The sequence below is a fragment of the Mytilus galloprovincialis genome, chromosome 1 (assembly GCF_965363235.1).
Source record: "Mytilus galloprovincialis chromosome 1, xbMytGall1.hap1.1, whole genome shotgun sequence".
Lineage (NCBI taxonomy): Eukaryota > Metazoa > Mollusca > Bivalvia > Mytilida > Mytilidae > Mytilus > Mytilus galloprovincialis.
Genome location: NC_134838.1, coordinates 88940580 through 88954583, shown reverse-complemented (window position 1 = coordinate 88954583; position 14004 = coordinate 88940580). Strand labels below are relative to the sequence as shown.

General features: G+C 31.9%; 2 long non-coding RNA genes across 2 annotated transcripts; one reads left to right on the top strand and one right to left on the bottom strand.

The window, feature by feature from the left end:
* Window positions 1-289: 289 nt before the first annotated feature.
* LOC143043668 (uncharacterized) lies at window positions 290-3120 on the top strand. The gene is made up of 2 exons (XR_012968539.1): window positions 290-983; window positions 2965-3120. It is a non-coding gene; the product is annotated as an uncharacterized LOC143043668 (long non-coding RNA).
* An 8356-nt stretch (window positions 3121-11476) lies between these two features.
* Window positions 11477-14004, bottom strand: LOC143048609 (uncharacterized). Its single transcript, XR_012969902.1, has 2 exons — window positions 13842-14004; window positions 11477-11790 (listed from the first exon to the last, which is right to left on the bottom strand). It is a non-coding gene; the product is annotated as an uncharacterized LOC143048609 (long non-coding RNA).

Below are 14004 nucleotides of genomic sequence, written 5' to 3'. Positions count from 1 at the left end.
ATTTGGATTCAGCATATTGACAAACAGTACAAACATATGCTCTAATGAGCTTTTCACCGAATATAAAAACATATGCAATAACAAATAAAACAAGGCACAGGGCATGCAAAATAAATTATAAAAAGCAGCACCAAAAATTAGCTCTAACTTGGTCTAAGCAATAGCATTTATGTATCTGCTATTGGAAGCCGCATGCATGATTAGGAATCAAATGAGCTAGCATTAAAAGGTTACCTATGAAATTATGGTGTCATTATTTATTTTTACATACAAGTCATGAAAAGAAAAAATCTACTTCACAGGTTTTGTGTCTATAATTTCTAAACAACATTTATAAGCTGGAGTATATATCGGTAACACTCAAGAATGTGTCCACTCCTTAAAAGGAAAATAGATAGATAATAGGCTGCAAATACTAATAGTTATGTTCAAATGCCAGAATCATGTATTTTAATTTACAAAAATGTACAAGTACAATGCATAATCACCCATTTTTATTACAATGTACACAAAATGTACATGTACATTCCATTTATCTGTTGAATCATCTAGCTACTAATGGCTAGTTTACAGAAAACCAGGCATATATAATACTGTTATATTCCACTAACCATATATTATATGATTATATATTTTTAATTTTTGTGTTTTTGTTGAATTTATGCTATTTTGGTGTCCTTGTCTTCAATGTTCCCCCCTTTAAGACTTGCATGTGTAGGCTGAAGGTAAAGACACAGAAGAGTGCAGGGGGAAATCATGATCAGTACCCCTCTTTTGTTGACTAGCTGTTTATATATTTTTAAATATATAGCGCTGATTCTGATGATAGATAATTATTTTTTTAGGTTTCTTGTACTAAGTAACTGATTATCATGACACTGTCATATTAACATGAGGTGCCAGGACAGGCAGGAGATGTGAGAAGTAGCAGTTTTTAAATTTTATCGCGGGAAATGTTAATTTCAATAGTATTTTATCATTTGGTAAGTTTTAGATAGTCTTATATATAAATTAATTAGAATTTTGAATGTATACATGAGGGTTTGGATTGGGTTAAATGATTAAAGAATAATGCCCTTAAAAAATAAAGATTAGAGAAGAATGGGCAAAAAAAATGAAAATTAGAGAAAAAAGGGGTTAATTTTTTGAAGATTAGAGAAAAAAGGTGTTAATATTTTGAAGATTAGAGAAAAAAAGGGGTGAAAATTAAATGTCTACAGAATAACAGACCCCCGCCCAATCCAGACCCTCATACATACATGTACATATAGAACATCATTTTTTTTCTCAAAAATAGGACAAGTGAATTCATATTTAAAGTGTAAATTAAGTTTCTAGTAGTAGTTTAAAAAATGACATTTAATGAAAAAACTAAGGTAATATATATATATATATATATATATAAATGTAAAATACTGCAATCTTTTGAAACATGAAATGGCAATTTTAGACCATGAAATATAGTCCTCATTAAAACTGATTATTTCTGTAATATGCTAGAAATATAGGTAGGGTCAAACAACCCTACTTTTGTACTTGAATGTCGGTTTGATAGTAAACTAATGTGCAATTTTATATGACTGTAAATGAGAAATCAGCTAACTTTGATTATTTTTGTCAAAATAGTCAATATTTAGAGAGTGTGTTTGGAGTTCCAAAAAAACATATTCTAGGTATGAAAATAAACAGTTTTTCTAAGACTTGCTGATCTTACTCTTTCATTTATATTATTACATTCAATTTTGGCAAAAAATGACAAACTATAGCAAATTTATAGCAACTCACCAAAATTTTGATCATATTGTAAATTATTTCAATACACTGTTTCACAAGGTTTTCATCATCATGTAAATATTGAAATCTGTCACTAATCATATGTATTCTTCAAATATCTATAAATTTGTGATTTTTCTTTTCTTGATTTGAAGTTGGAGATAATTGGAGATTTGAGCCACTATAAACATACATGTATAATATCACTGTACTAGTATACATGTTTTTTTAAGGGGCCAGCTGGACACCGCCTCCTGGTGCGGGAGTTTCTCGCTACATTGAAGACCCATTGGTGGCCTTCAGCTGTTGTCTGCTCTATGGTCTGGTTGTTGTCGCTTTGACACATTCCCCATTTCCTTTCTTCATTTTATATATAAAATATATCTCTGCATACATATCTGAAGCCCCAGACTAGTAAATTTCTTTTGGACTAGTAAGTTTTTGCAAAACTTTGTTTGAACCAATCAGAAACTGAATGTCAGAATATTGGTCTTTGGACTAGTAGTTAAGAAAAGATTTTGGTGCAGACTGTATATATATCACATTTCCTTTATCAAAAGTTTTTTTCAAGCAGAAAAAATGAATGGGTTGAAGAAAAATTATTGAAAGCTACATTTGTCAAAATTAAATATTTGCGGAAAATATGCTCTTTTTAGTGGCCTCCTCTCATGCTTGTTTCTAGCTATAAATTGCACTTATCAAAGACTTAGACAGACGCATGTTTTATTTTACTAAACATATAAATATATATACATGTATATTATATCAGATTTTGAATTATTTCTTCTAGAATGGTGTTTTTCTATGCATTCTACAAACTAGTTTTCTTTAAACAAAGCTCTAAAATACCTTGTGAAATATAATTTTAGCTTTTAAATTACATTCTGTAGTACATTGTAGTTGCAAAGGGAGATAAGATCAATATGTAATAGCTTCAAAGATATGAAAAAAAATATGTTATATTTTACTAGATTTTTGCACATGATCTCCTGATATGTTCTGAATTTGATTATAGGTATTTTTTTTTATTGTTCATGTATCATTATGCATTGTTTTTTTTCTTATTTTCGTATGAACTATTCTGATCATTCATAAAGTCAAATAGACAATACGAAACTTTGATAAAAAAATGATATGCAATGCAGTACATATTATACTATAAATCTATTAATTAATGATTTTTTCTTCTAGAATTGACATATATGGAACTGTAACACAGAGAAGCTGACTTGAAAGAAATATACTTAGTATTTTGTGTGCTGATAGAGAATGACAGTCACAGACTTTTATAAATGTTGTAATTCAAACAATTATCATACACACAGGAAATAAACATATATAATTTTACTTGTTTTTTCAAGTCAATCTTAAAAATCAATCTATGGAGAAGGGTCATAGTCAAAAACTAGTAAATTTTGATGTAAGCCATTACAGACATCCATATGGCCTTAACTAATGAGAAATAGTTCAAAGCCTAACATATGTTAATGCACCAGAATACATTTTAAGAATACATGGAAATCTCTACTGAGTTTTAGGTGTTAAGGTCAAACATGAAGAGATTATGAAATTGCATGGTCAATCTTTTTTTGATGATGTGCCATTAATTTATTATTACGATGATAAAGAGCTGAGTCACTTTTTAGCTCACCTGGCCCACAGGACCAAGTGAGCTTTTCTCATCACTTGGCGTCCTTAGTCTTCCGTCATCTGTCGTCCATTAACTTTTACAAAAAATCTTCTCCTCTGAAACTACTGGGCCAATTTAACCAAACTTGGCCACAATCATCATTTGTGTATCTAACTTAAAAGAATTTGTCAAGTGACCCGGCCAACCAACAAAGATGGCGGCCATGGCTAAAAATTGAACATAGGGATAAAATGTAGATTTTGGCTTACAACTCTGAAACCAAAGCATGTAGAGTAAATCTGATGCCCGATCATATCGTTAATCAGGTCAAGATGTACCTGTTCTGAAATTTTCCGATGAATGGGACAACCCATTATTGGGTTGCTGCTCCATAATTGGTAATTTTATGGAAATTTTGCCGTTTTTGGTTATTATCGTGAATATTATTATAGATAGAGATAATCTGTTACAGCAATAATGTTCAGCAAATTAAGATACACAAATATGTCAAGATGACAAAAATGGTCAGTTGACCCCTTAAGGAGTTATTGACCTTTATAGTCAAATTTTTTAAAACTTTTACAAAAATCTTCTCTATAACTACTGATACATGTATATAAAAAAAGAAGATGTGGTATGATTGCCTATGAGACAACTATCTACAAGAGACCAATATGACACAGAAATTAACAATAAGAGGTAACCGTATGACCTTCAACAATGAGACAAATTGAACCAACCTTTTTCACAATCATCAATAGGGTATTTATTTTTAAAAATGTGTCCGATAACCCTGCCGGGGAACTAAAATGGCTGACATGGCTAAAATTAGTACTTAAGGTAGAATGCAGTTTTTCGGCTCATATCTCTGAAACCATTTAGAGCAAATCTGATACAAATGTTCAGATCTATTTGCCCTGAATTTTTTAGGCCAATCAGGCAATTTGTTGTTGGGTTGCTGCCTCTGAATAGATAATTTTAAGAAATGTTTGCAGCTTTCGGTTATTATCTTGAATGTTATTATAGATAATACAAATACTACAAATAAGTCAAAATGACCAAAATGGTCAAGTGACTCCTTATTATGGAGTTATTGCTCTTTATAGTAAATTTTTAACAATTTTCTCTTCTGGGCCAAATAAAGGCAACAGTAGTATATCGCTGTTCAAACTCACAATTGACTGAGAAAGTAAACAAATCCTGGTTACAAACTAAAACTGAGGGAAACGCATACAAATAATCATTGAATAATATATATATACTAGTTCCTCGACTAGTTCAGTGATAATGAACGCAATACTTAACTCCAAATTATACACAAGATTACTAAAATTAAAAATGATACAAGACTAACAAAGGCCAGAAGCTCCTGATTTCGGACAGGTGCAAAAATGCAGCGGGGTTGAACATTTTTATGTGATCTCCCCCCTCCCCCACCCCAATGCAGAAAAGTAAACATTAACAATACGCCAATTTCTATTCTGGCAAATATTGATAATTTTATAAATTTCCAATATCTTAACCTGGGGGAAAAAGCAATTAAATAATTTGAATAAGTCTTATGGTAGATTTTTTTTTCAAGCAGTCTTTTCGTTTCCACTTGCAGTTTCGACTTTATTAATAAAGTAAATGTTTTTCTTTTCATTTTAATAATTCATTTAACTCTACATTTAATCAAATGCAAACTTGAAGAAAACCTATCGAAAAGTTACAAAAGGTAATTGGAATATATTATCAGCGTCAATTCATTTCTATTTCCTTTTTGGGTCTTTGGTGTAAACCCCAAAAAAGTAGTTCCGACCACAAAGAGTAGTGTCCCTTTGAACGCTTGTAGATTACAATAGAAACTGGCAGTTTCTATATCGTGACGTCACAATACAAAATAGCAAGTCCGCATAAACGCAAACTCCGTACAGTGATCGTTTCCGTTCCGGAACTTTTTTCCTTTACTCCATCAATCACAATCTCCGGCGCAGAGTTCATATCCGTTCCATACATGCTCCGCAATACTGCACTTAATAATTACGGTGACAAAATAGTCCCTTCTCAACCGGCTGTGTTTACGAAAGACATTTAATCTCTAACGGAAATGCAACTTTCAGTATTAAGTTAATAAACATAGCAACATTTTCCGTTTGATATACTTTTCTTCGCAAAAATGAGAATTTCTATGTTTTTTCCCATAAAAGTATCTTAATTAAATAAACAGTAATGTAGATTTTGATTAGAGATTGGGAACAAAAAAGTACGCAAAAAAAGGTATGGCAGAGGTCATATTGAGTGTAGTGTTACAAAGTATTGAACGGAACGGATATGTGATCTCTGCGCCGGAGATGGAACGGGGACCCAATTATTTGCCCCATTGGAACGCATTGAAAATCATAGTAAATACATAGGGTCCTGTTCAATAAATAATTTTGATAGCCACCTTGGGACTTCTGGTTCATGTTAGGCATTCATTTAGAAGTGTCTAAGTGCAATCTCAGTGCCTCATGACCGGCATTCCGTTGCAAAATTTTGTTTTTATTGACAACAGGGTCAGTCTGTCTACTTCCGGGAAAGAATAAAGGCTAGAATTTAGGCAATTTACTCTATGTACTGACGCCAGATTACATTTAAATCAATCAAAATTTTTACAGAAATTCAAACTAGAAAGCCTACCCTTTCAAATAAAACTACATTCAGTTACAGAACTAGTGAAATAATAACACTACACAATTTATAACAAAAGTTATATATTTTTTTAAGAACTACATTCGTGGGTACCGGACTGGTTGCCCTAACTGGGATCCTATTCCAGATTGCATCAATCACTGCCACCGGCTTTCGAAATTCGTTCCAAATTTTGGAACGATTATCTACGCAATAAATTTCCTCAGAACCATTAGTTACCGGCTTGAAAAACTTCAATTTGATAATTTCTTCCCAAAATTTAAACAACTTTTCCTAGATTTAAAAAATGGGCATTAAATTTACGTCCCACACAGGACCTTTATTATGTGTGCATTCTTATCTAAGTTATCTCCCCGAACCCTTTGGAAAGTAAACATGGAGGGAAACGGGAATCAGATATATAATTGAAATGTATGTTAGGCGCATATGTAACAAAAAATATGTTCCGGCGTGACATTTGTTCCGCTGGAACAAATTTCATAGGAAATATGTTCCGCCGGAACTTATATCACAGAAAATATGTTCCAGCACTGTAAAATTTGTTCCGGAACTAATTTTTTAGACCAAATATGAAATAAGTTCCGGAACAAATATCAGAGCTCCATGAATTTTGTTCCAGTTAATATTAAAAGTTTTAAATAAGTTCCTGTGATATTAGTTTAAGACCAATATGTACATATTTCAAAGAAATCAATGAATAAGTTCTTCTCAAACCTATTTTCACTGAAATAAGTACCTTTGCAACATATTGCACAGCGAAACATTTTCTTGTTACACTTAAATTATAAAGCAAGCTAAATGCTGTACTGAGTGTGCTGGCATGGGATACATGTGCAATTGTAGGCATGACTGTAAAGTTCTACAGGATAAAGTGATGGTAATTCATCATAATTTGTATCTATGTTTTATGTAGTATTCCGGCCCTGTTTCTAGTCATACATGTACTTGTCATGGAACAGTTTCAAAAGAGTGTGTCTTTTGTTTCTTCATGTCTTTCGGAATCATTAATCAGTTATTTTGTCCTTTTTAAATTAGTTTATATGTTCATGTTCATCTTTGAGTTTATTTTTTTTCTGAAAGATTTTTCTTATCCTTATACTCTTTTCTGGCTCAAAGTGGGACTGTCATTTTGATATTTTTTACGTTTATAATTAAACATTTGCTATAGTCAACAAGATTCTTATTGGATGATTTACATTTTTCATTTATTATATTATCAATATATTATACTTATTTTTATAATGCACTTGAATGATAACTTTAAACTCATTGATGACAAATGTTCAGTATATAAGATAACCTGTTTAACCAGTGGAACATATTTCACAGACTAGGAACTTATTTTACCAGGTGAGGAACAAATTTCACAAACCCAGAACTTATTTCACCAGGTAAGGAACAAATCTCATAAACCTGGAACCTATTTCACTAGGTAAGGAACAAATTTCACCAACCCGGTACTTATTTCACCAGGTAAAGTGTGGAACTTATTTCATAGAGATGGAACAAATTATATTGAAATTATCTATGAAAAAAGTTCTCCCAGAACATATTTCCTGTGATATTAGTTCCACTGGAACTTTTTTCACAGGAACAAATTTTGGCTCACATATAGTCCCTCCTAAGTTCAAAGGGAAAACAAGCCCAAATGCTGCAACATAAACTTGGACAGGTACAAATGATGATTTGAATGAATATGCGGTTGTCAACGGAGGAAGTTTGGTCTACACTATATACCAAATTATGCAAGCCTTTCCATGTTTCCTTTTCTCATTATGAACATAAAGGGACATCTTTTATCCATTTATAGTCGGATCCAGGGTGGCCCAGCCCCCCTTTTTTCCCTGGAAAATGTTGGTTTATTATATAGGGAATCACTGAAGCATGACTGGAAACAACAACCCCCCCTTTTTGTAGGTCAGTCAGTGCCCCTTCCCATGTAATATAAGACTGTAGGTTCATATCATTTCTGTTCAAGGTTTAACATTGTTAGTAAAAAATACCAGATAGAAGTAAGGTTCTCTGGGAAAAGGATTTGCAAATAACATAAACATAAAAATGTGCCATTTTCATTCTTTTCACTTTTGTACTTTCACTATGACAAGACATTCTCAGTATGAAGTAAAGAGGTTGTCAGTTAGACTACAACCCTACATATATAAACTTTAAAGTTTGCATCATTGACATATAGTGAACACATTTGTGACTAATTAACAAATGACCATGTTAACTTGCCCTTCAATATGTTCACTAACTTGAGTAGCACATAATATATTGGCCATTTGATATTTATACAATGATTGGAACAGAAACTCTTAACACATTATGTGCTGTAATATACATGATGATTAAAATATGGAGTTCAGGTATGATTGCTAATGTGACTATCCACCAAAGTTCAAATGATATTGATTTAAGCAACTACATGTATAGGTCATTAGGTATAACCTGCATGTGCCACAGTCTGCAATGACTAAAACTTATTTAGTAATCTCAGTCATTTTGTCATGTCAAACCTTACAAAATGTGACATATTTTAACATGTGTTCCAGATTTTCTTACCTACAATAGCAATTATAATGTTTATTCAGTTTTATTTTATTTGTGAACAACCACACATCCAAGAGTTATTGCAGGCTTGATACCGCTTGAACTTTTTTATGACATCATCAACTCAAGTATGAATATGGTCAGTCTTTCTTTTCATCAATCATGACAGAGGTGTAATGAAACAAGAAAATTCATGAAATCAGCATTTATGTACGTTGTATCTATAATAATTGTTTTCAAAAGTGAATTGTTAAAATAAGTTTGTTCCTTCCAAAATATAATGCTCTGTTGGCATGGTTGGGTGCCGCTAGATACTACCCAGAGGTGGAACCCTGAACAATAATGGACACAACTTTCTAGCTTGATACAGCTCTCAATTTGGATTGTGATTATATATATATTTGACATAGCTTGATTTCTGGCACAGATTGAATGTGGACTAAGAACTTTAAATTTTAAAACTGGATATTTCCCTTATAATATGTACATGTAATATGGTATAATATTCAAAATATAAATACATGTTGAGATTCAGCATATCAAAGAATCAGAAGAATTGAACTTTTAATGAAAACTAATTAAGTTTAGTTTTGGACCCTTAGGACTTCAATGTGGACTAATTTAATAATGGGGCTCAAAATCTAAATTCATGATTAGATTCAGCATAACAAAAAAACCTTAATATTTATTTTTTATAAAAATCAAACAAAAACTTTAATTTTGGACCGGTTGGACCATCTTGTACAGATTCCTTCTCTTATACTTTAGTTATTGTCTAAAAACTAAATGTCTCCCAATGATGACATCACCATACCATTACACAGCCACAAATTTCTAGCAGTTGTATAAAACAAATTGATCAATGCAGTTTAAATTTATGTTACTTCCGAGAGAGAAAACAAACCTGCCCCCCCCCCCCCCCCTTTTAATAGATGAATGGTATATGTAGGTGTTATGGTCCTAATAATTATGAATTCTATTCTTGTTCAAACATTTTACCTAGACACCTATGAAATAATTCTTTGAAGTACTGAACCTTGTTGCATTAATTTTTATTGTATTTTTATTACTGCTCATCAAAACATTATCTTGACCCCTTCTCTCTTACATTATTGTACATATACTCTTTACTTTTACTGCACATTAACCAATTTCAATTATTTAATATACATGATTGGGGACTGGGTTTTAAGCTAACAGATACCTTGGTAGCTGTTACACCCAAATTATGTCCTGATACTCTTGGCATTAACAATAATTGTTATAATGTAGTTGTGTGCATTAAACCAGTGATGAATATATGTACTGTAAATCAATTGCTTATATTTCAAAAACTTTGAAAAGGAATCTGGTCCAATTGCCTGTTTGTCACTGCTAAATTATTGTCTCACTAGCAATTGAAATCTCATAATTTTTATTCAGTAAGGAAACACAAGAGTGCGCACGCTGAAATGTGTCGCTTTCTTTACTAATCATTGATATTATGTTGATAGTCCTAAATATAAAGCTTTACTTCAACTGTCACATAAACATAACATTAACCAAGAAAACTTAACATTGACCAATAAACCATGAAAATGAGCTCAAGGTCAGATGAACCATGCCAGGCAGACATGTACAGCTAAAAATTCTTCCATACAACAAATATAGTTGACCTATTGCTTATAGTTTAAAAAAACCACACCAAAACACAAAACTTTAACACTGAGCAATGAACTGTGAAACTGAGGTCAAGATCAAATAATACCTGCACAACTGACATATAGATCATAAAATATTTCCATACACCAAATATAGGCGACCTATAGCATATAGTATTAGAAAAAAAACCAAACTCAAAAACTTAACTTTGACCACTGAACCATGAAAATGAGGTCAAGGTCAGATGACAACTGCCAGTTGGACATGTACACCTTACAGTGCTTCCATTCACCGAATATACTTGACCTATTGCTTATAGTATCTGAGATATGGACTTGACCACCAAAACTTAACCTTGTTCACTGATCCATGAAATGAGGTCAAGGCCAAGTGAAAACTGTCTGACGGGCATGAGGACCTTGCAAGCTATGCACATACCAAATATAGTTATCCTTTTACTTATGATAAGAGAGAATTTCACATTACAAAAAATCTTAACTTTTTTTTCAAGTAGTCACTGAACCATGAAAATGAGGTCAAGGACATTGGACATGTGACTGACGGAAACTTTGTAACATGAAGCATCTATATACAAAGTATGAAGCATCCAGGTCTTCCACCTTCTAAAATACAAAGCTTTTAAGAAGTTAGCATACAAAGCCGCCGCCAGATCACTCTCCCTATGTCGAGCTTTCTGCAACAAAAGTTGCACGCTCGACAAAAAACTGAAAGCTACATGGAGCTTGAATATCTCATATGGTAATATATGCCATAATCATTTTAACATCAAATTCATGACAATAATGAATGTCATTGTAGTAAAAGCAGTTGTAATACTGCATTTTTTTATGCATAAAATCTACTATTTAATCGAAAGTGTTTATAATGTATCCATTTTGAGATCGGGTTAATCCTGTTTGCACAATAATAATTCATTTGCGAGATGTTTTCTTTTTGTTGATAGCTGATCTTTATTTGTTGGGCTATAAATTTGAATATATTCACACTTTTTGATGAATGGCCAATTGAAATTTTTAAACTATTCTGTTTTGGAAAATTGTATTCAACTTTAGTCTTGTGTTTTGTGTTGTTGGGATGCTGTCCAATGAACCTATACCCCAAATCTCCTTGTATTCATATGTTTATATATTTGGAAAAAAGTTAAATCAGATTTAACTGTATTATTTGGCTAAAACTGAGATAAAAATATTCTTTATATCTATTTTAATTATTAACAACAATACATGTATGTTCATGATTAATTTATGAAGACATACAATTTTTTGAAAACAACAATCAATAAAACGAAAATAAATATTTAAAAATTGCACACAAATTTTCATGTGCAGCTAGTATGCACTTCAATTCACTCATTGAAATTGAGAGTGCATTAGTCTTGTCTAAAAGTTATTTTTAAGTGTGAGTCTATTCCATTTATGTATACATGTAGAATCTCTGCAGGCTTTCAATGCTTCTCATGTAACTTGATAAACTTCCAATGATTAGGTTGACATAATTGTGATCTGAAAATATATAAACGTATTTTTTATAACTTTGTAACTTCTGGTAGGTAAGGGATGTATAGGGTATGCTATTGTTTGTCCATCCATCCTTTAATATCAAAGTAGTAGGGGCTAACTAAAAAAGGTATATTACTGCTAATTCAAAATTTGTCCAAACTAGACTAAGGTACACCATATTCAGAAAATAATGGGTTTTTTTTTACAACTAAAGAGTTACCATGGCAATAAACTTTGACCAAATTTGTAAAATTTCTTAATTTTCCTTGTTTTTTGTCAAATAAAATTATATTTTAGACTATATGTGCCCATCCAAGAAAAAAATTATATTTAGTGAGATTATGTTAATAGTTATAATAAAGGTTTTCTTAAATTATTTTGTTGTTTTGGAAACTGCATAAATTCTATATTTGTCCTCGTTTTCATGATGTAATTGTGACATTATCAGACAAAAAATATTATGTTTTTAATTGATGTTTCTTAAATTTATGCATTTCCAAACATAATGGGGCTTTTTAGTATAGTTTATATTTTTGGACAAAAAATAATCCTTTAATGCCCCTTATCCTTTGCTTTGAACAATTTCTCATGAAATTTTAACACAAAATTTAGATTGAGTTCCCTTTTAATTTTTTGGAGTCTCTTTCAAAAGTTGCAGGACCTATCAGATTTAGGGTGTTTTCACATCTCCTATTAAGCTTGAGTTTGCTTAGAGTAAATAATCTAGATCTGTATTAAGTCTCTTTCAGTTGTTTGGATGTAATAGTACCTGACCATGCCCCCTTTTTCTTGGTTTTATTTATTTCTACTTGTATCTATCTCATGATGAGTTAAGATTTAAGACTTTTTCAACTGAATTTTATAGTTTGTTTTTATTTTGTACTCTTACACCACTGTCCCAGGTAAGGGGAGGGTTGGGCCCCAGCTAACATGTTTAACCGATACATTATGTATGGCTATGTCTGTCCCAATTCAGGAGCCTTTAGTTCAGTGGTTGTTGTTTGATGTGTCACATATTTGTTTTTCGTTCATTATTTTGTACATACATGTATGATAAATTAAGCCAAATTTCTAGTTTAAATTGTTTCACATTTGTCATTTCAGTGTATTTTATAGCTCTCTGAGTGGTATGGGCTTTACTCATTGTTTAAGACTACTATGACCTACTATAGGCTACAGTTGTTAACTTCTGTCATTTGGTCTCTTGTTGAAAGAGTTTTCTCATTGGCAATCATACAACTGTAGCGATTTTAGTTTGACAGTATAATTATTATTATGTAAGATATCTTTTTATTAATACATAAGGGTTAAATTACATTTCTATAGGGCAATGCCCGGTATTTTTATTTATTTGAACGGTATCTATATTACTTAAATTCACCGCCCGGTATCTTTAGAACCGCCCGGTACCCCATCTTTGGAACCGTCCGGGTACCGTCAGGAACCTCATCTTTGAAACTGTCAGGGTACCGCCCGGTAGCCAATCTTTAGAACCGTTGAGGTACCGCCAGGTATCATTAGAACCGCCCAATACCCCATCTTTGGGACCGTCGGGGTACCGCCTGTAATTATGTATACAAGGGGATGCGAGAGAGGAGTAAGAGAACATATAGAGTGGAGATAGTAAGCTAGAAGACTTGAGAGTAATATTGTGTTAGTGAATTAGGATTATTGTTCAACTGTTTCATTATGTCAAACTGATATACTTTGTGTTGTGGTTTGTTTTCTTTGTGCCATTTGAACATGGATTTTACGTAATTTACGCTACCAAAATAACACATCGACAAACACGAATCCATACAAAAACGACAACGCTACACAACATACTCTTTTTCTATATTCACAGTTTATAGCAAAAACCATGTAGTTGTATCCACAATTTGATCATATAATTTATATCACCATAGGAACTATTAGTATTTAAAAAAAACAACGTTTGTGAGTATTTGTTTTAATATATAATTTGGTCCTGTATTTACTCAAATATATCTAGTAAAAACTAAATTTTGTAAACAAACCAATTTATAACTTTCATATATAGAAGACATACTTACGGTGCATCAGTTGATTTATATTGAAGCTACATGTACATGTACACTGTATATGTTAATTTTCTCAAATTTTCATTCTGTTAGATTTCAAGTTTTAACAAAAACTGTTAAAATCTCCAAGAAAACTTAGAAATCAATAACTGTGTTCAAAGTTCTTCTGGTTGGG